The sequence below is a fragment of the Camelus ferus genome, chromosome 13 (genome assembly GCF_009834535.1).
Source record: "Camelus ferus isolate YT-003-E chromosome 13, BCGSAC_Cfer_1.0, whole genome shotgun sequence".
Lineage (NCBI taxonomy): Eukaryota > Metazoa > Chordata > Mammalia > Artiodactyla > Camelidae > Camelus > Camelus ferus.
In genome coordinates this window covers 2,270,411-2,291,519 of record NC_045708.1, presented here as the reverse complement: position 1 = coordinate 2,291,519, position 21,109 = coordinate 2,270,411, and the positions used below count along the sequence as shown (strand labels likewise).

At 56.9% G+C, this 21,109-nt stretch overlaps 1 long non-coding RNA gene across 1 annotated transcript; it reads left to right on the top strand.

Moving 5' to 3' along the window:
* Positions 1-7,864: 7,864 nt before the first annotated feature.
* LOC116668231 lies at positions 7,865-16,073 on the top strand. The gene is made up of 3 exons (XR_004325300.1): positions 7,865-9,570; positions 10,470-14,412; positions 14,845-16,073. It is a non-coding gene; the product is annotated as an uncharacterized LOC116668231 (long non-coding RNA).
* The last annotated feature ends 5,036 nt before the right edge of the window (positions 16,074-21,109 follow it).

Here is a 21,109-nt window from a genome sequence, read left to right as displayed (position 1 = left end):
CCCCTCTCCCCCCGGTAACCACAAGTTTGTTTTTATGTCTGTGAGTCCATTTCTGTTTTGTAAGTAAGCTCAGGGGCCTTTTTTGAAAGCAGGGTCCCTGCAGATGTGATCAAATGAAGATGAGGTCACACTGAATCAGGACAGGCCATAGGACATGAGAAAAGACAGGCACGGAGGGGCCGCATGGTCCAGGGCAGAGGCCGGAGCGGGGCGGCCATGAGCTGAGACTGACCACCCCCACCAGGAGCTGGAAGAGGCAGGGAGGGGGCCTCCCCTAGAGCCCTCAGAGGGAGCACGATCCTGCCGGCACATTGACTTTGGACGTCCGGCCTCCAGATCTGAGAGGGAACTCATTTCTGCTCCCAGAGCCCTAAGCCCCCTTCCACCCCAGTGTGTGCCGCTCTGTTCATCAGCCCCGCGGCATGAACACAGATCACCCTCCACTGAGACCAAGAAAGAAAGGGGCAGAGATGGCTGGTCGGGTGGGAGAATGTGGGAAGCGGGAGGACGCAGGCTTGGCTGAGTTTGGGCCACGCTGAGTCTGAGGCACATGAGCATCCCATGGCGTGTGGGGAAGGCTGCTGACCACGGGGGTCTGGGCTCAGGCTGGGCGGTCAGGGCGGGGACCAGGTCCAAGAGATCAGCTCAGAGTGAAGGTCATCGGCCGGGAGAGCACAGGACACAGGGGCCAAGCACAGAGGTAGCCTGCATGATCGGCAGTGAAAGCCCTTGGAAACTCATAAGTGCGTGGGGATGACATCCTGGCCCCTACCGGGTTCTTGTGAGGACACAGCGTGTTGATCTGTGTAAGTGCTCAGCCTGCAAGCTCACACAGCGAGCGCCCCGTAAACATTATTTGCCGCTGTCATAAACTTCCAGACTGAAACGCCCCAAGACAAGAGTGACCTGTGATGTAACATTTGCAGCATCCCCTTTGGTTGGAAATTCATGCCACAAGCGTGCTCATTAAAGGCTCTGAGAATTCCTGCAGTGCAGAGACCCACTGGAGCCCAGAGCGTCCCCAACAGACTCCTTCAGTCCCCGCTTCCTCTGAGCCTCAGGCAAGTGGGAAAGCTTGCTGAGAGGGCTAAAAGCCTCCATGCCAGTCTTCAGCCCAGAAACTTCCAGCAGAGGAGCAGAGACAGGAGGCGGGAGACAGGAGGGAGGGGCGGAGGAGGGCGCAGCCGGGAGGGGCGAGCAGGTCACGCGAGCCTCCCCGAGCTGCCCTCTGCTCTGAGAAGTAGCAGAGCGGCTCCCACGGTGGAGCTCCTGCTCTGGAGGGGAGAAAGCCAAGACGGCTGGCGTCTCCAAAACGTGGGGCAACTGACGTTTGGTGGGAAAAACAGCAGTTCGCCTCAAACCCAAGATTCTTGGCTCCAAATCCAGGCTGTAGAAGCCTACAGTTTGGGGAGTAAAAGGCACAGGTCCTTGGGGTCACTGTCATCGGCACCCCCGGCCTCGAATCAAGCCCTGTTCCCATCCAGCAGGTTTCCAGGGAGGCCACCACGGTCCCCACCGCAGCTGTCAGCGCGCCCACCCCGGCAGCTCCCCGTTGGCACGTGACTCCAAACTGGGCCAAGTTATCACCAATACAACGTGCATCAAGAAAATAAGTTAAGCCTAACATTTGCGCAGTGACAGCTGACCTTCGCATGATTAAAATGAGTCAGATCAAGGGTGTTTAACTTAATGGAGGCAGCAATCTCTGAAGCCTGGACAAGTTTCTGGAGAAACCGGTTCTGGAAAACCCAAAGGAGAGACACATCACACCCACAGCCTGTTTGCCACCTGCTGGCCGGAGCGGGGTGGGGACTCGGACTTCCCGACCAGCGGGAACAGGACGACCTCTGGGCGGCTGTTGAACAGACCCCCGCTCCGCCCCAAACACCAGCCTCTTCTCCCATCTCCATCTGCTTATTAGAATGGGGGGGGGGCCCCTCAGCCCCGCCCCCCGAGGTGGTCCCTTGATTGAGCAGGACTGTCTCCCGAGCCCATGGACAGAGCAGCCTGTGGGGCTCCCCCAGCAAAGGCGGAGAGAATGATGTGCCCTGGTGTCCCTGCAGCCCCCCGCCCCCCGGAGCTCAGAGCACTTCGTAGAGAAAACTCTTGGTCATCACCAAGCCACCTCCTCCCCAGGGCCTTTCAGCTGGAACTTGAGTTTGAAAAGAGTGGAAAACATAGTTGGGACCCTTCCCAAGAAGCTGATGCTCCTGGCTTGGAGCCGAGGGCGGGCTCTGCACTTGAGAATGAAACGCAGGAACTGACTGTGCAGCCGTGCGCTCCAGGACCCCGGCACTGGGGATGCGGAGAAACCTGCCGGCAGCCAGGGGTCCCCGAGGATAGGAAGGTCCTTGTAATGGCATCTCATCTGCTGTGTTGGTCGGCCGTTGAGGGGCTGACCTCTGCCTGTGACATTAACCTTCATTGGAGGTCTGACCCTCTATCGAAACTCGGAGACGTCACGCTTGTTTGGTTTTGCGTGTTTACACGTGAGTGTGGAGTCTGCAGTGTGTGTCTCCCTGTTCTCGCTAAGCTGACTGGTGGCCAGGATCACAGAGTTTTCAGTCTCAGGGTGTCACGGTGGCTCCAGAACCCAGAGATAGTAACTGGCGGGCCTGGATGTGAGACCTGTCCCTCCTCCGGATCCCAGAGCACCTCGCTACCTGCTATGCTTGCAGGAGGCAGCGGCTCTCACCTAGGGGTGGAGCCATGGCCAGGTAGGGTGCTCGGCAGACGACGAGATAGCAACACATTTAATCCCAGCAGACGAACCAGGACCAGGTTAATTACTCCCAAAGTGGGTCTACTATATACTTATAACTATCATCTTAAAGAAAAAAAAATATGACGCAAAACTGAAGTCTAAGGAAATCCTGTCTGTGACCGTAATTATTTCTGCACTTTGAGCGAAGACTGCCACAACTGAGGTTTTCTAACCAATCTGATTTCTGCCAAAGCTTTGACGGTTGTTGTCCACTTTTGATTTAAAGGGTTTAAAAGTGTGATGTGAACTGCCCTGCCTTGTCCACCGTGGTGGCGCACGGCCTGAGTGGCCTGAGTGCAGAAGGGACAGTCAGCCGGCCGTGCACACACTGACAGTGACCTGGAGGTGCGCAGGGTCCAGGGCCCTCTGCTCTTTTCCCCTCTCCTGACTCACACTCTTCCCAGGACACCGCGTCCAGCCTCCTCCGGAAGCCTCCCTGACCAGCCCAGGTTGACGTTCCATAGACGCTGCCGGCCACGGTCTCACAGGTGGGTTCTGTGTCACCTCCCCCAGGTGCCCAGCACTCCCGTTGATTCTCACCTTATCTGACCTTCCCCCCTGGGACTGGCACAGGTGGGGCTCAGTGAACACTGAACGAATGAATGAGTCAAAGGCCATCAAAGACACTGTGTATTTCTTTTGCTTTCTTTGTGGGACACAGCCCTGGGCCAGGCTGGTGTGCCCCCGACACCCCAGAGAGTCTGTTTCTACCTCTAGCAAGCGCTTCTCGCGTGGCGACTTGTCCTGAGAGGGTGGAAGCACCTGCTTATTCAGAAGAACACGTGCTCCTTGTATGGAAAGATGCACGCCCTGCCTCCCTAACTCAAGAAAATAATTGGGCCTTTTTTTAAATGAGGACAACTCTCTGTGCACACACATGCACTGGTTTGGTTACAGAAAGTGCAGTCTGAAGGCTGCCATTGAATCGTTTTTGTTTTCCGCTGTGGTGTCAGGCTGACATCCGTCATGCCTCACGGTGTCTGCTGCTAACAGGCGCTTTGATGATTCACTCTCATGTCTATGACAAACCAAAAGCCAGCTCACAAGGCTTTTTGGTAATTATGCGTTTTAAAAATTCAATATAGTAAGAAAAATGATAACAGCTAAGATTTATATGACATCAACTACTGCACTTCAGATTCGTTAACTCATTTTATCCAAACAACTGTGGAGGACAGGTGCCATCATCGTCACCAATGTCATCATCGTCACCTGTGGCTTCATTATCACCATCACCACCACCATCACCACCATCATCATCATTTCCATCATCATTACCAACATCATTATCATCATCATCTCTATCAGCACCATCACCACCATTACAGCATCATCACCATCATAATCACCACCATCAGCACCATCATCTCCATCATCCTCATTACCATTGCCACCACTATCATCACCAACACTGTCACCATCATTATCAACATTATCATCATTCTCGTCATCATCCCCATATTACTAATGAGTAACCCAAGGTCCAGAGAGGTAGAGTGACTTGTTCATGGCAACTGTGATGGGTTAAACTGTGCACCCCCTAAAAATTCATATGTTGAGGTCCTAATACCCAGTGCTTCAGAATGTAACAGTACATGGAGAGGAGGTCTTTAAGGAGGTAACTACAGGTAAATTAAGTCATTGGGGGGGGCCTAATCCAACCTGACTGATGTCCTTATAAGAAGAGGAAGTCTGGGCACACAGAGAGAGACCAAGAACGCATGTGTCAGAGTGAGACCGTGTGGGGACACTGGGAGAACACCGCCACCTACATGCCAAGGAGAGATGTGTCTGGACAAGCCCACCCTGCTGACGCCGTGATCTTGGCCGTCCTGCCTTCAAATTTATTCATCACTGAGAGAATAAATTTCTGTCATTTAAGCCACCCAGTCGGTGGAATTTTGTTATACGGCAGCCCCGAGTAACAACTGCAAGGACCCAGCCAGTCGGGGAAATAAACAAAATGCTGCCTGGGGAGGGTGGCAGAGAAGCCAAGTTCATTCCCTCCCAAGAGGGAGGCCTGGGAGGGGTGGGACCAATCTGGCCCCGGGAGACAAGGCAGTCCCCAGCTCGAGTGCTTCCCCAGCTCCCTCCGGGCCGTTTGCACATTCCCTGTGTGCACTGGCTCCATCAACCCCTGCAGCCTGCGCAGTGAGCAGCCTTGCCCAGGGTTTGACGTCCCTGAGACAACACTTCTGCAAAGTAGCTGTTCATATTCAAACAGTCATAGCAGCAGGGCTGGGACCCAGACCCAGAGGCCTCTAAGTCCAGAAGAAAAGAGCAGGGGCAGCCCACACACCCACAACCCAGCAGATCGGCCAGGAGGACAGAGTAAAGGCACCGAGAGAAGAGCACAGAGGAGCTCGGAAGAGAGCGCAGCAGAGGAGCTGGTGGCAGAGGGAGGGGCGGAACACGGGACTCCCCCTCCCGTGCCGAACAGGAAAGGGAAAAAGCCCCACAGTCACTGGCCCGAGCCCTCCAGGCTGGTTTCTGTGTCCCAGACAGGACGCCACTCCTTCTCCAGAGCTGTACGCATCGGAAAACAGGTGATAATAAAGATGCAAGTCAGGACATTCACTGGGTGGTGCCCGAAGGTGGAGGAGGCCCTGCTTACAGCGGAAAGCAAACCGCCCCTGGTTTCATCCGCGGCACGTCTGACATCCAGCCACTCTAAAGCAAGCTAACTTCACATGTTTAGAACTTCACACGAGTCAAAATATCTTACAGCATGTTATTGATCAGAACTTCATAAAATAATTATCAACGAAATAATTTTATACTATACCTAAAATTGTCCCATAAAAATCATGAATATTTCTTTAATAAAACTTTATAAGCGATGCAGCATCTTAAAAAAAAAAGGCCTTCCCTGCCTCATTGAAAATGACCTTAAAACCCACCGGGTGTGTCCTTGACCCCAGGCATTCCTCAAATAATGCCAAGTTTATGTGCTCGGGTGGTGCCACCGTTTTAGGGGCAGGCAGTCTGGGTTCAGCTGGCCTTCGTTTTCAGTCTGCGGTTTTCATGTGCAAAGAGAGGGCAGAGCAGAAGTGGTGGCCTGCTCCTTGGGGCTCCTGCATGGGGTGACAGGCAGAGTAGGGGAGGGCGGTCCTGGGACGCCAGGAAAAGAGGACTTTGACCAGGGGGTGGACGGCTGTGGCAAGGCAGGGCCGCGTGTCACCCAAGCCAAGACAGGCATCGCCCAGAAGGCACCTGGAGGGGTCACCAGGCTGGGGCAGGGAGGAGGGGGCTCGGAAAGCAAAGGGAACCCAAATGGGAGGCAGAAGGATGTGGTCAGGGCTGAACGGGAGGCACAGTGGAGGAGGGACACCCGAGCAGCAGCGAAGGTAGACGGACACCTGGGGGTACCGGAGCGGGGCTGCCAGGCCACGGACACTCACTGGGCACTCCGGGCGTCTTTGGGGAGAGCAGGGCAGGTCCTCAGGGTGCCTGCGCCACTTGGAAAAGGAGGCCCACCTTTGAACAGACACAGCCTCTGCCAGAGCCCAGAGCTGAGGGGGGCAGTGACAGCTCACATCATCCAGGCAACCCCCTGGGCGGGGGACCCTCACGCGGGCACAGGCAGGTCTTTAAAGGGCTAGACCAAGAGAGTGTCAGCGTTGGCCCAGAGTCTGAGGATGGCCCAGAAAGGGCGGAGGCGGTAGCTGGGCCTCCCAGTGCAGAGAGGGTGCTGAGGGGAATGAAAACTTTGGAAGTGGTGGTGGGGAGGGCATGCCAACAGCTTAACCCTTCCACCGCCAACCCAGCCGGGCCGGCATCACTCCTCCTGGCAGCTCTAGGAAGCCTGAAGTGCTGTCAAAGGACAGCCAGCCGTGCTGGGTCAGGCCCATCCCCGCGGATCTGAAGGGCAGAAATGGCTGCCACCCCAGTTCTGGTGCCCTCTCCTCACCCCTGCAGGGTCCCAGTGCCCCACCTGGAGCCTCCGCCCAGTTCCCGGCTCCCTGTGCACTTCCCACTGTGAGGGTCAGCGATGCTGAGAGTGATGGGGGTTGCCCCACCTTCCACCAGACACCCCACAAAGGGGGCAGGACGTCTGCTTTCAGAAGAAGGTCCTGGCCATGAATAATTCAACCTGAAACTCCAGGTAAAGACGGGCTTCTGTTGACTCTTCCTCAACCTGGTGCTAATCTGTCTTTAAACTTATTAAAGGTAAAACGTTGCCACCTGCAGAAACCTGGCGGGTCCATGTCGTCCCAGCCCCGAGGAGCTGGCGGGCTGCGCGGCTCCGGGCGGCGTGTCTGCCATCCGTCTGGAGATATCGCCTCTGCAAGGCGAGTGGGGAGGTAAGGGCACACCATTTGTCAGGAGCGTGGATGTGACACGATTACGGCCGGGGAGACCTGGAGTGGCAGTGAGAAGGGGGAGGGCGCGGAGTCTGTCCGCGTGACAGCGCCAGGCCGGTTGTTCTCTTCCACAAGGGAACATAGTGACAGAATGAGTCTGGGTTTCATCTTAAGCGTAAACTTTCAAGCAGTTTCTAGGCTCGGGAACTGTAGCCAAGTGAGTGGCTCTTCCGGGGAAGTAAGTAGAGAGCGGAGGTGGGCGCAGCCCGGGCCTGCGGGGCATTTTCAAGTAGGGCAGTGGCGCTTCCCGCGTGGTAAGCCCGCCTTCATCCGCAGGCACCTCTGGGATGCACGTCGCGGGGTGGGGCGGGGAGCGCCTGGAGGCGGCTGGGAGGGGCCGGAGCCCGAGGGAGCCGCGGGTTCAAAGGCTAGTTTGTCCGGGGAATGGCAGGACAGCAGCATCTCAGGGACTCGGGGGCCCAGGGGCCCAGGTTCTGCAGACATGCGCGGGGTCGGGGGAGGAGCGGGGTGCAAAGGGCGTCCCAGGAGCAGACACTGAGGCACGAAGGGGCGCCCGGGCGTTTGCAGGGCCAAGCTCTGGGCGGCTGAGACTGGAGAGGCCAGACTAAGGGAGTGGGGACTGCGTGGGTTGGGCGGGGCCACAAGAGGGCAGAGCTATGAGGGGTGGGGCTGGTGGGCGGGGCTACGTGGGCAGGGGTTTGGGCGGGGTCTGCAGGGGTGGGGCTTACAGGCGGGTCGTGCAGGATCGTGTCATCAAGCTACTGGCTCGGGCTAGTTCCTGCTATCAGTGGGGTCACCGAAGGGAGTTAAGCAGGGACGTGAGGCAGTACAGTGTGCATTGCGGAAAGCTCCCTGTGGCTTCAGCGTGAAGAAGAGAAGGGAGGCCTGGGGGAGCCAGCAGATTACTGGGACAGCACAGACGAGGTGCGGGGGTGCTGAGTGAGGACGCGGCATGGGGGTGAAGAGAAGTGAACGCATCTGGAAGCTACTGGAGACGCAGAACCCCCAGTGTTGGGCAGAGGGAGGCTGAATCCAGAAGGCCCCAAAGTGAACCTTAAGCCCTGAAAGGATGGGCGGTTCCCCGAGCTGGACGACCCTGGGGAGGCGCAGGTGAGCAGAAAAAGAACCTGTGCAGCGTGGACAGGTCACCTCCGAGGTCCCTGGGGACCCCCACGTAGAAACGGCTGGCGGGGAGGTACATGACTTCCACGTGGCAGCGGCTGGCAAAGAAGGCCACAGGCACGAGGAAGCTCCCGTGGGAGGAGGGGGGACGGTTTGGGTTGAAATCTTTGTGACAGGAGCATCACCATTTTGTGATGTTTCAAACAGCGGACAGATAGAGGCAGAGCTCAAATTCTCTGACGCTGGTGTCACCCTTCTTAGAAGCACCAGAAAGAGCCAGGGGCGAGAAGAGACAGATGCTGGGAGGTGCGGAGAAGGCAAGAGACGGCAGACGAGGCTGCCAGGAGCCAGAGGCCGTCAGGACCCTGAAAGCCATTTATTTCCCTGCAGAAGCTAGTGACAGCCTTTTATGTTTGCCGTTCTCTGTGGAAATTTCAGAGCCTGTCTGCACACCCCACGCACCCACACCCTCTGCCTGTCTGAGGGTGACGGGGGAAAGAGTGAAAATGGAAAGGAAGGCCACACTTTTGTGCCTCCCTTTCTCCAAGAACAGTATGGGGGCGCCTTGTTCCGTGACCCAGCAGCCCCCACCCGCCCAGTCCCACCTGCAGCTCCTCCAGGCACAAACCCTGGCGCCGGGGGAACCCCTTCGATTTCATTTGCTTTTATGTGTGAAGTTTGCACACATCTTTGCAGTTTAGCACCTGGGCACAGAGCAGGAAGCCAGATAGGACCCCCAGGAAGGGGTAAGCCCACAACCCACCCAGGTGTCTGCGATTCCAGGCCAGTCCCGTGAGTTCAGGGGCTGCATCTCCAGGGTCCCCCGATGCCTTGAGAGGGGGTGACATTTTCAGCCTTAAAGCTCATAATGTTTTTCCAAAATGGGGAGGAAAATACAGAGTCCAAACCTGAGTTCATTTGCCCTGTTAGTAGTGGGGCAGCAGGACTGGGGCGGGGGCGGTGCCCGGAGCCTGGCGGAGGGCAGCACCTGGGAGCGGACCTAATGCGGCGGCCTCGAGCCAAGGCCCCACCTTCTCTGTGATTCCCTCCGGCTCCATGCGCACCCAGTGTGACCCCCGACACTGGACAGAAAACGAAAGGTCAGCTGCCCTCCTGTCACACTCCAGACGGCGGGTCAGCCAGCTTCTGCCTGGATGCTACGATGACAGAGTCCTCACCCCCAAAAGCAGGTGCTCGTTGGCAGTGGTTCTGAGCTAGAGAATGCGTCCTATGATGGACTGGAGAGATGACGAAACCTGCTTGCTGTCTGTACCAAGTACGGGGAATGTTGTTAACTTCGTGGTCCACTTGACTAGACCATGGTGCCCAGTTTTGGTCAAACACCAGCCTGCTGTGAAGGTATTTTTTGTGTGAAATTAACGTTTAAATCTGTAGACTTTGAGTAAAACAGGTCACACTCCAAATGGGGGTGGGTCTCACCCCATCCGTTGAAAACTAAGGTTTTCCCCAAAGAAAGAGGAGTTCCACCTCCAGACTGCAGATTTCAGACTCAAGACCGCAGCATCAGCTCTTCCCTGGGTCCCCGGCCTGCTGCCCTGCCCTGAGAACCCCCCACGCTTGTGAGAGCCGCTTCCTGATAAAAAGTCTCTCTCTGTCTCTCTGTCTCTGTCTCCCTCTGTCTCTCTATATAGATACAGATATACATGTACATATACATAAAAACATACATATACACACATACACATGTACATAAACAGTGTACATAAATATACACATGTACACACATGTATGTGTACACATACACACAATGTACATAAATATATACATGTACATATGTGTGTACACATATATATGCACACACATATACATAAACACTATATACACATGTACACGCATGTACTGTACACATATGTACAGACATATACACATGCCTTGCACATATGCATATATGCATACACATGCATAAACATATACGTATTTATATACACATACATACACATATACATGCATATACACACCCTCATATGTGTATATACATAACATGCATATACACATACATACATATACACAAACACATGCATGCATATACATACATGTGTACACACAAACACATACACATACATGTACACACTTATCTCCCATTGGTTCGGTTTCCCTGGCGAAGGCTCACGACATGGGGGCCTTCCTCTCTAGGGTGAGAAATGGGGACATGGATTTGCTCTCCGGTTATCAGGGGGACCCTTGTCCCTGGTCCCCTAACTGTCCCCTCAGAGGCACCTATGGTCACTGCCCCACAGAACTTAAACCCGGCTGGATCCGAGAACCAAAAGCAGCCTTGGGAGTGTCACGTGCTGAGACCATCTGGACGATGTAAGTGACTGGACCCCTTTAAGGCCTCTCCATAACCTTTTTAAAAGTCTGGTAGGTAGTCGGTGGGGGACGCAGATCTCATCTCTCCATGCCCAGGGCAAGCCTCATAGGTTCTCCACTCACTACACCTGCCACCTGCCACCTGCCACCTGCCAGTCTGGCACGTCAGCCTCTTTCCCCCGTCTCTCCCCGCCCTCCGGGTACAGGGCTGGTTTCCAAACCAACAGAAGGAGTCGGAGGACTGGAGACTCTCTGCTGACTTTTTGGTGGTGTGGGGCACAGGGTCGGGGAGGTTATAGAATTCCGGCTGCCTTGACTCCGGCATGGCTACAGACTAGGGGAGCAATGGTTGGTCTCCCGGCTTCCCAGCCCAGACCCCACATCTAGCTTCGGGCAGAGCAGTGCTCCACGGCCCCAAGACAGGGAGCCCTGGGCTGGAGGACACGTGGACGGGACAGGGCATCCTGGGCTGGAGGACACGTCGACGGGACAGGGCATCCATTGCAGCCTGGAGAAGGGGACAGCTCTCCTCCCTGGCCCCCGAGCAGGACGGCGCCACAGCCCCTCCCTTCTGCTCCTTCTTGTCCAACCCCAGACCCCCCAGGAAGACCGCAGGGCTGCTGGTCATTGGGCCCCAAATAGTAATAAAAAGACAAGGTAGTTTTCGGACAAATAAATATGGAACCTGCCAGAGCTCACCTTCGCTGTCTGACACCCAGCCCCAGAGGAGAACACTCTTCCTCAAATGACAGCAGGAGGCACGCCTCCCGAGCCGGGCACTGCAGGGGGAGCAGGGGGAGAGGGAGGGAGGCAGACGGGTGCTGGGCCCCCCAGCACTGTCCCCCAGGGCCCCTGGGTCGGGAGAGAGGGCGCCACTGCAGCCCGGGTCATCAGCGGTGTTCTCTGGAGGCGCTCATGTCCCTGCAGGGAGCACAAGTGTCGTGCAAGCCACGTCACCAGCACCTTCACAGTGAAGCTTAAAACTCCTCCACCCGCCGTGGTGGTGGCGCTGAGCGGGCCTGAGACAAGCCAGTTAAGGGCGGGCTCCGGAGAGCCGCACTGTCCGAGGTCCCCCTCCCTCCCCACTCAGAGGAGGTGGGAGAGGCCGCTGCCCTGGGCACCCTGTTGGAAAGGGGTCACTCTGGATGGTGGCAGTCCTGGCTCTCACCTCTCTTGTCCCAGGTGTCCAAGCTCAGGGGGCAAAGAGGGAGGAGGCCTCTGCTGCACTTCGAGCCTCTAAGACATAGGTCATGGCCATGTGTGTCGAATTGTGGCCCCCAAAACATATACTGAAGGCCCAGCCCAGTCCCCAGACTGGGACCTTATTTGCAAACAGGCTCTTTACAGAGGTGATCAAATTAAAATGGGGTCATGAGGCTGGACCTCGATGCAGTAGGCCTGGTGTGCTTGTAAATACGGGGCATTTGGGCAAAGAGACACACACATGGACAGAAGATGGCCTGAAGGCTCGGGGAGAATGCGGCAGCCCAAGGGAGACCCAGGACTGTGGGCCACGGCCGGCAGCAGCTGGAACAAGGTGAGGAGGGGCCTCCCCGAGCCTCCCCAGGGGACAAGGTCTTGCGACCCCTTGATTTCAGACCCCTGGCCTCCAATGCGATGAGAGAATAAACTGCTGCTTCCAGCCACTCAACTTGGGGCACTTTTCCATGGCAGCCCTGGGAAAGGAACGCCGGCCAGTAACGCCATCTCAGGGGTTCATCCTTGGCGCTCTGGCGGCGAGGTCCCCCAGGGCACAGAATGTCCACTTCAGCGCTCATTCCCCTTCTCCTCGCTCCTGGCTGCGGCCCGAGCCGCCCCCTCTCCCCGAGCCGTGGAGATGGAGGCCGGCATTCAGAGGGGAAACGTCCCTCTGAAAATGTGTTAACAGGGGTGGTGCAGCCTCCCCTGAAACATCCCTCCCTGCCCACACCTGGTTCCGGGGCCCCACACAGCCAGGCATGGAGCCCCCTTCTCTCCAGCTCCTGGGGCCAAGACCAGGGACCCCGTCTGTGGGCCCCTCCCACAGTAACACAGGCTGAACTTGTCTTAAAGTAAATGAAAAAAGGAGACAGAAAAGAAGGACGGAGGTGAGGAAGGAGCCTGAGACTGGCCCTCACGCCCTCCTGCAAGACACATCAGCGTCCGGCTCCTGGATGCCCCACGTGCGCGCTTCAGGCGTGAACTCGATTCCCCGCCGTTCCCTCCCAGACGCCAAGGAACACTGCTGCCCATTGTGGTGGCCTGAGCTCGCTTGCAGTGCCCACGAAAGGGCCTCTTCCGGGTCCCTGGCAGCAGCCCCCGGCCACCAGGTGGTTTGCGAGGTCTTTGCCAAGAGCAGTGGCCCCGGCCCCAGGCGTGCTCGCCAGCCGCTGCTGAGGGAGACCCTTTAAGTAAGAAGCAAGCGCCTGGGCACCTCCGTGGTCACATCCCCTTCCCTCCCGCTGCGGCTCCCTCTGTAGCTTTCCAGGAGCCTCGTGATGGCACAGGCGGTCCAGATGCTCCGGGACCATCTCCCACCTCAGGGTCCTTACTTAGCCCCACTTGCACAGTCCCTTCACCATATAAGGCCACGCGCTCACAGGCGCCCAGGGCTAGGATGGGGACATCTTCAGGGCCATGGTTCTGCCGACCACAGGACCGAAGGAGGTCACCTGTGGGGAGAGGGCGGTCAGAGAAGAGAGCTGAGGCCTGGGGGTACAGGTGAGCTGAGGGGAGGGGCCCGCCTAGGAGGTGAGGAGCCAGGGAGGGGCTGCCTTAGGAGGGCCTGTCCTGGGGGTGCACCTGGAGGGCTTCAACAACGGGGTCCGCACAGCATCAGCTGAGATGCAGACAAGACATGTCCCCGCTGGCCTGGTGACGACCTACTAGAGTCTTGGTGGAGGGGAGGGGACGGCAGCAGGTGCATTCCCCTCCTTGGAGAAGCATTGCTGTGGGGGCACCTTGAGATGGGCAGAAGCTAGAGAGGCCTAGGTGTTAATTAGAGACTGTGATCAATTGTCCCAGGACCAAGACCACCCTCTGGCTTCTGGGCTTCATGAAAAGACCCCAACAGCCCATGGCGTCCCCCCACCCCTGGGCCAGAGTCCACAGAGATGAGCCGCCTCTCAGGAGGAAGGGGGACCAGTGAGCAGACATGGGACCATGGCCACATCCGGCCCGGTCGGGGCCAGGGAGCCATTCCCCCAGCCCTGCCCCCACTCAGAGGCCAGGATGCTGGGGGCCACCTCAGTGGACCTATTGCCACAGGGGCTGAGACCCCTGGGGTCTTGTCTGGGTGCCACTCTGGCCTTCATGGCCCAGGGGAGGCTCCCGCTGCTGCTCCAGTTCCCAAAACCGTGCTCCCCAGCGGCAGCCCCAGGGCCCCAGGGGCACGCGGGCCTGCGCTTCTGAATTAGCAGTCGGAGACCCACCCCCGGAAAGCCCTGCGCAGTCCCTCTGGACCCCAGCACATCCAAGATGCACACACCCAGCCCTCACGGCACACGGGTTCCGGAGGCCGGCAGGCGATCCATTACAGCTAACACCAGAGAAACTGTTCAACGTGTGGAGAGTGAGCTGCGGCCCAGGCGGCGGAGTCCGAATATCTTAACTAGCGGTACTTGGTCACGGAAAACGGGGGCTGTGGGACCAGCACGGCATCCGCGGCGACTTCGCGTCACCTGAGTCCTCAGTTTGTGGGTGCAAAGGTTGCGTTTGCGTGTCAGGTTTCACCTGTGACTGCAGGTCAGATATTTGCATCAAATGACAGCCTGGGTGACAACAGGCAGCGTCCACAGTGCCTGCACCACGGCTTTTCCCAAACGCCGCGGCCGGGCTCGAGGCAGCGCCTGCTGGGAGACCCGACCTCGGTCATAAAGGAGAATCCTTCAGGTGAGAGTGTCCCTTCTAGAACTAAGGTAAAATGGCTTAATTCAGCATTTTCTCCTGAACAGAGGAGGTTCTGCTTGTTTGTTTGTTTGTTTATTTTCCTGTTGTGCCAAAGCTGGGAAGGTGGGATCCTGGCACCTTTGACACAGAAAGGAAATGCTGGTCCCTGACCTCGGAGCCTGGGGCCATGGGCCATCTGGTCCCCCCTTCTCCGGCCCCCAGAGCAGCTTCTGCCCAGGGCTCTTTGGTCAGCATTTCTGGGGACAATGGCACCTTTCCTGTCCTGGGCACTTGGCCAGGCTGTCAGGTGCTCCAACCCCCTTCAGAGACCCCAGCCGCATCTGTGGGTGGCGGAGGCAGAAGGCGAGGGTGCAGAACCAGCCGGGAGGGAGACTAACGCTCACCAGCATCTTATCGGCAAACCCACCCACACAGGGGCCAGACCTCCTCATCGCCGGCGTGTTCCTGCTCTCAGCTGGGTGAACTACAGTTTCCAAGCCTGGTGGAGCCCCCGTGAACACTTAGCTGTGGTTTCCGTTTCCCCATGTGCTCTGGGAAGCCACCTGCCTTGACTGAGGAAGCCCTGACCCACCTGGCTTGCCCTGGATCTTGGCCCCACCTTGGGCTCGCCATGTCCGCCGGCACCAGCAGACCCACGGCCCCTCGGCACAGCCAACCTGCGGCCTGGACACCCCACGCCAGCGACACTCCAGACGTGGAGTAGAAAATCCCCCACCTTCTAACGAGGTGGAGGCGGGGCGAGGCGCCAGGCCGTGTGTAGAGGCCTTTACGGTGGGAACCGGGGGGGAAGTTCAGGCAAGATCTATTCACCTTGGGTTTTAGAGGAAGGAATCCAGGCCCTAAAGAGTCAAGGAGCCTGCCCACAGGCGTCTTCTGGGTGACGACTTGCACAGCAGCACAGATGCGCTAAGTACCCCCCCCCCCATGCGCGCGCTTTCCAAAGGGTCCTGGTGCGCTGTGCGAATCTCACTTTCCATTTCACGGAGAAGCCCCAGCACTGCCCACTGGGGAGTAGCAGTGGTCACCTCCTGGGCAGGGATCTCACATCTGCAGGGCACCAGGTCCCCGCTGGGCCCAACCCCCACCCCGGGCGCCCCGCAGGGGCTGGCCAGCCCCTGCACAGCTGTCCTCTGAGCTCCCTGTCCTGGTGCCGGCACAGGGAGGCTCTGGGGCTTGGGAAGAAAAGCAAGGAGATCAGAGAGCACTCACTCCCTGGTCGGAGCCCGAAGCTGGAGGGCCAAGGGGAGAGCTGCTCGCTGGCCGCCACCCCCTCAACCCCTGGCCCTGAGAGAGGGGGATGGAGGGGAAGCTCAGAGCATCCCTGAAGCCCTCCGGGGCTCATCACTGCCCATCATAGAGAGAAGCCAGCTTCTCCCTAAGGACAGTGGGAATCGGAGTCCGGGTGTGGGGGGAGAAGTCAGGGTCCGGGGGTGGGGGAAGAATTTGCCGAGAAGAGCATTTTCCACTCATCACAGAATCCCACCAGGGCCCTGACAGTGAGGGTTGGAGGCGGGACTGGGGCTCCTCCCCTCCTGTCCTCCGCTTTGTGGGCTCGGGTCTCAGCCTCCCCTCTGCTCCCTGGCCACTGCCGCACGCAGGGCTTCACCTCTCTCTGTGGGGAGCGCAATCATCGCTTAAAATAAAAAAAGGGAATTTAAAATAAAACGCCTGCCGTCATGCCTGCTCGGACTTTATGGGACACAAACGGCGCAGAAGCACGCCTGCAGTCTCGCTTCCCCGAGCCCTACAGGTCTCTGAGTCAGGGTCAAGCCATCAGCCTTTTGCGAGACACTCAACACGTCCATGCCCGTGTGAGCAGACAGCAGGCGTGAGCCCCGGCCCCCAGCCCGGGCTCTCCCGCGGCTCGGCCTTGTGTGTGGCTGTCTGGGAAGACACCCACATGGCAACGCTGACACACGTGCGTCTGCACAGAGACACACACTTCACACACGTGCACACGGGCACTGCACAGACACGGCTACACCCGCATTTCACACACACGCACGTGCACACCCGTGTTCTGATCCCTCCGACGGCGACCTCCTGTCGCTGCCAGGCTGGAATATTTCATGAAAAGCAAACAAATTGCATCTCCTTGATTACATTTCCTGATTCCTTAGAAAGCAAAATTGTCGTAATTGGTTTACATTAAGCATCGTGCTATTGGAGGGAGGGGAATCAAATAGAACACCGTTAGAGCTGATTCGTAGGCAAACACAGTTAAATGAAGGCAGCAGACGTGTGGAGAGGCCTCTGAACAACGTCTTTGCAGGCAAATTGCCGTTTACGTAACTGGCGACAGTGGAAAGCTATTCCCGGACGGCGCTGGGAGGCTCCTGGGCCCGGGATCCTGGCCCGTCCTGGCCGCCTGGTGAGGCCTCAGTCTGCTGTGGCCCAGACCTCCTGGCATCCTTTGGGGCACAGCAGAGCTGCGGGTTCTGGAACCAACAAGACCACCGCCTCGCTTCCGACCAGACTGTCCCGGGATGTGGGTCGTTCACAGCGCTGAGTTTGATGTGCACGGCCTTAAAAGTCACACACCCATCTGCCACCAGTGCCAGACCCCAGACCCGGGAGACCCCCTCAGCCAGTGGCCTCGCCCCTGGGGAAACCTAGTTTGGGTTTTCATCTGGCTGGTCCCCTGCCTCATGCCACGGCCGCCCATTACTGGTGCCCCAGGTCACGCTGCTCCTTGAGGGCCAGGTCTCACATTTCATCATCCATACACCAGCCCCTCCCCTCAGCTCTGTGCTCCTGTGCAGATCAGGAGCCCGAAGTGGCTGAAGGACACGTGTCCTCCCACATCTACCCCTGGCAGATGTCCACAGGGGAGGTCAGATTCGTGCCGCTGGGCTCTGTCAGCGCCTGCCCGCTGCAGGTCGCAAGCCCATAGCTCTGACAACACCGGGAACAGAAGGACAGGGGTGGGTGCACGGGGCTAGGTGATGCCCATCCCCTGTGCCCTGAGCAGCCTGTTCACTCCCGGCCTCGCCCGGAACTCGCAGGCAGAAGCGCACCCAGCTAGGGAGAGCCCAGGCTCCCCGCGGGGGTTACCGGCCCGACTGTCTCCAGCCTGGGGTGCCACGCAGGGACAGTGCTGGCTTCTCTCCTGCGCAGGGGCGGTAATGAGTCCCGGTCCTGCCTCCTTCTGGCTAAGCCACCTTGGGCACCTCCCTAATCCTCCTGAGAAGACATGGGGTTGAATCGGGTCCCAAATTCACTGCTCCTTCCCCTGCACCGACCTCTGTCTTTCTAAGTTCAAGCCACTTCAATAAACCTTGTACCAGGGACGGTGCTGTGTGACCTCGGTCTGGGAGAGGTGGATGTAGTTAAGAGAGAAAGAAAAGAAAGCTTATGGGGCAGCCGTTGCCTGCGTGAGAAACTGGCAAGGGGATGGAGCAGTTTTTAAGGAGGTTTGTGTCGCCAGGAGCTCTGCTGTCCTTGGAAACACATCAGGAACCACTTTTTGTGCTCAGATTGGTACTTCTCCGAATACAAAATTAGCTTTAAGGGGCGACTGGGCTGGTTCAGCTCTGTGGGTTCCATCAAGCAAATTATCCACAAACACTGGTGCCCCCTTCCTCCCATCCCCCGCCTCCACCCGTCAGGACTGCGCCGTGTTAACTGAGCCACGCTCGGTCCACTCAGCCGGCGCGCAGCCAAGCCGCCCGCCTGGCCCTGCCTTGCGGTGAAGGGAGGTGCCTGCGGCATTTATGCAAGGCCCCAGGTGGGGCCAAGCAAGACAGGCGGCTCGCACCCAAGACCCCAACTCCCCAGTGGCTTTCGGGAAGGGATTTATTTTATTTTATTTTATTTTATTCTATTTTATTCTATTTTATTCTATTTTATTTTATTTTATTTTATTTTATTTTTAATTGACATGTAGTTGATTTACAAAGTTAGTTTCAGGCATACAGCAGAGCAATTCAGTTATTCAGTTATATATAAACATATATTTAGATTACTTCTCATAGCTTATTACAAGAAACTGAATATAGCTCCCTGTGCTGTACGGTAGGTCCTTGTTGTTTATCTATTTTATATACAGTAGTGTGAACCTGCTAATCCCAAACTCAATTTCTCCCTCCCGGCTCCGCCCCCTTTGGTAGCTGTGTTCTGTTTTCTACGTTCACGAGCCTGTTTCCGGGAAGGATTTTTAAAGGCAACTCTAGGGTGAGGGTCACGAGGTACCTGAGCAGCTCGTGGCTGACTGGCTGGTGGCGAGGCCATCGGGGGTCAGCACCACCGACCTTCTGGCTCCAAACAGCCTGGGGTCCATGCGCCAGTGGTCCGCACGCAGCTAACTTCTTCCACCCGGGGGGGTTTCAGAGTCTGCAAAACAGCCGAGGACAGGACTCAGGATGTTAGCTGCAGCCTTTGAGGAGGAAATAAAGGTCCTCAACTTTGCTTTATGGCTGAGCTATCACCACTTTGTCTTCACTGTTCTCCTTCGTCTCTGCATTTTCTCACTTCTCTGATCACACTTGCACTCTGGAACTCGGGGACGGCCTAGAGGCTAGAGCTTTCCTAGGAATGAGAGGCGGGCAGGGGACATGGGGAGGCTGCCCCTGAGAAGGCCTCCCAGGGTCCTGCTCAGTTTCACCGGCACCTGCCTCCGGCCTCATGGGACCACAGGCTGAATTCTGGGCCCCTGCCCTCAGCAGTCCATCACTGCAATGGCCAGCGTGTCCCAGTTTACCCAGGATTTTCCCAGTTTCAACCCTGAAAGGCCCGTGGGGCAGAATCTTCCTCAGTCCCAGGTGAACGGAGTTTATCGCCCTTCTCATCACGCTGATGGAGGCTGGGATTCCTCCAGAGGTGGAGGAGCCGCCCCCAGCAGGTCCAGCTTGGTCCCCAGGTCTGTTCGAGGCGCACCTGGAGGGCAGCTCCCACCTGGGGACAGGGCCCCGCTCCTGCCACAGCGCCCAGCTGGCGGGACCCTGCGCACCTCTCCTCCCCAGCATGCCCAGCCTCCACTTGGACCTGGCACCAGCCAACACGGGGCTGCTTGGTGTGGAGCAAGGAACAGCGCAGTGTGCCGGGCACGGGGTACGCAGCAGAATGGACCACTTTCCCAGAAAAGGACCGGGGCTCTGGGGGAGAGGGTCCCCGGGCTCGCCCCGGCCCCACCATCCTCTCTCACTGGTCCCGTAAGGAGAGGACACCCACGTGCAGCGGGAAGACAGGCGAGGGCCCCCGGCTTTCCTCCCTCGTGACACAGAGGGCTAAACACTGTCTGCTCGCGGCTCACGGTGCCCCCCACCTGCCCCCACGTCCTCCCCGTCTCCATTATCTTCTCACCCAAAGCTCTAATTATCTCTTTGTATCTCATGTGAAACGAGAGCGCTAGAAACCCCAAACCGCCTCTCCTTCCCTCCTCCGTGGGCCTGACAGTCGGAACAGAAGCCTTCGAAATGATGAATCTTCTTTATTAAAGATCCTTTGTCTCAGGGCCTCGCCCCGCCTCCCGCGTCAGGGTTGCCGCAGGCAGAGGCGGCGGCGGCAGCAGCCGGGCAGACGCCAGTCGCCGTGGAAGCGTCTTCAAACAGCCACTCGTATTTTTTCAGTTTTCATTAATATTTTTTATTTTACTTATTTATTTGTTCATTTATTGATTTACTTTATTACAGTACTGTTGGTTTACAATGTGTCTGTTTCTGGCGTGCGGCATGTTGTTTCAGTCACACATACACATACACGTACTTGTTTCCATATTCTTTTTCACTATAGGTCACCGCAAAATATTAGAGTTCCCTGCGCCGTGCAGAAGAAACTCGTTGTTTATCTATTTTATATATGGTAGTTTGTATCGGCAAATGTCAAACTCCCAATTTATCCCTTCCCACCCTTTTTTTCTCCGAGTGACCATAAGTTTGTTTTCTGTGGGAGTCTGTTTCTGTTTCGTAAGCTTGTCTGTGTCGTTCTTTTTAGATTCCACATATGAGTGATCTCATATGGTGTTTTTCTCTCCTTTTCTGGCTGACTTCTCATAGTATGATCCCCAGGTCCACCCATGTTGCTGTAAATGGCATTATTTCAGTCATTGTTTTAACATTAACTGAATGCGAGGTGGTCTCCCCCATGTTTCTTCAAGGTATTTTAACCCAATAAAAGTGAGTTTCTGTTTAAACTTCGTGACAGAGTCCCAGGAGTGGAATTGGGGGTCACCGATGGCGAACCCCAGCGATCCATCACGCCCTCCCTCAACAGCACTCCCCGACCCTGGGGCAGGTGACAAGTGTCAGGCACTGGGTGGCCCTTGCCCATCCAGGAAGCAGAGATTCCATCCGAGAAAGCCAGTACATCCCAGTCGAGACACCGGTCTCGTGTGGGAGCTGCCCTTCTGGTCGTGACAGAAACTAACGCCCTAAAACAGAAACAAAAACAACCAGCCAACCAAAAAGACTCTAGAGGGAAACTTCCAGGACGCAGGACCCATAAGTTTCCATGGAACACATCATTTCTGCTAGAAATAAATTTATGTTTTTAAAAAAATATAAGAAGTCATGTTAGCACTATAAATCTGGACTCCAAATTCCTAGGAGGAACACGCTGAGAGTTTCCATTTTCTGACCACCACCCAGGCCACGTGGGCTGAGTGCCACTTCTTCCTGTGGCCGATCACACAGCCCCCCCCCCAACAGTCCAGCTCCGGGGGAGGGTCAGAGCCCCGGCCGCC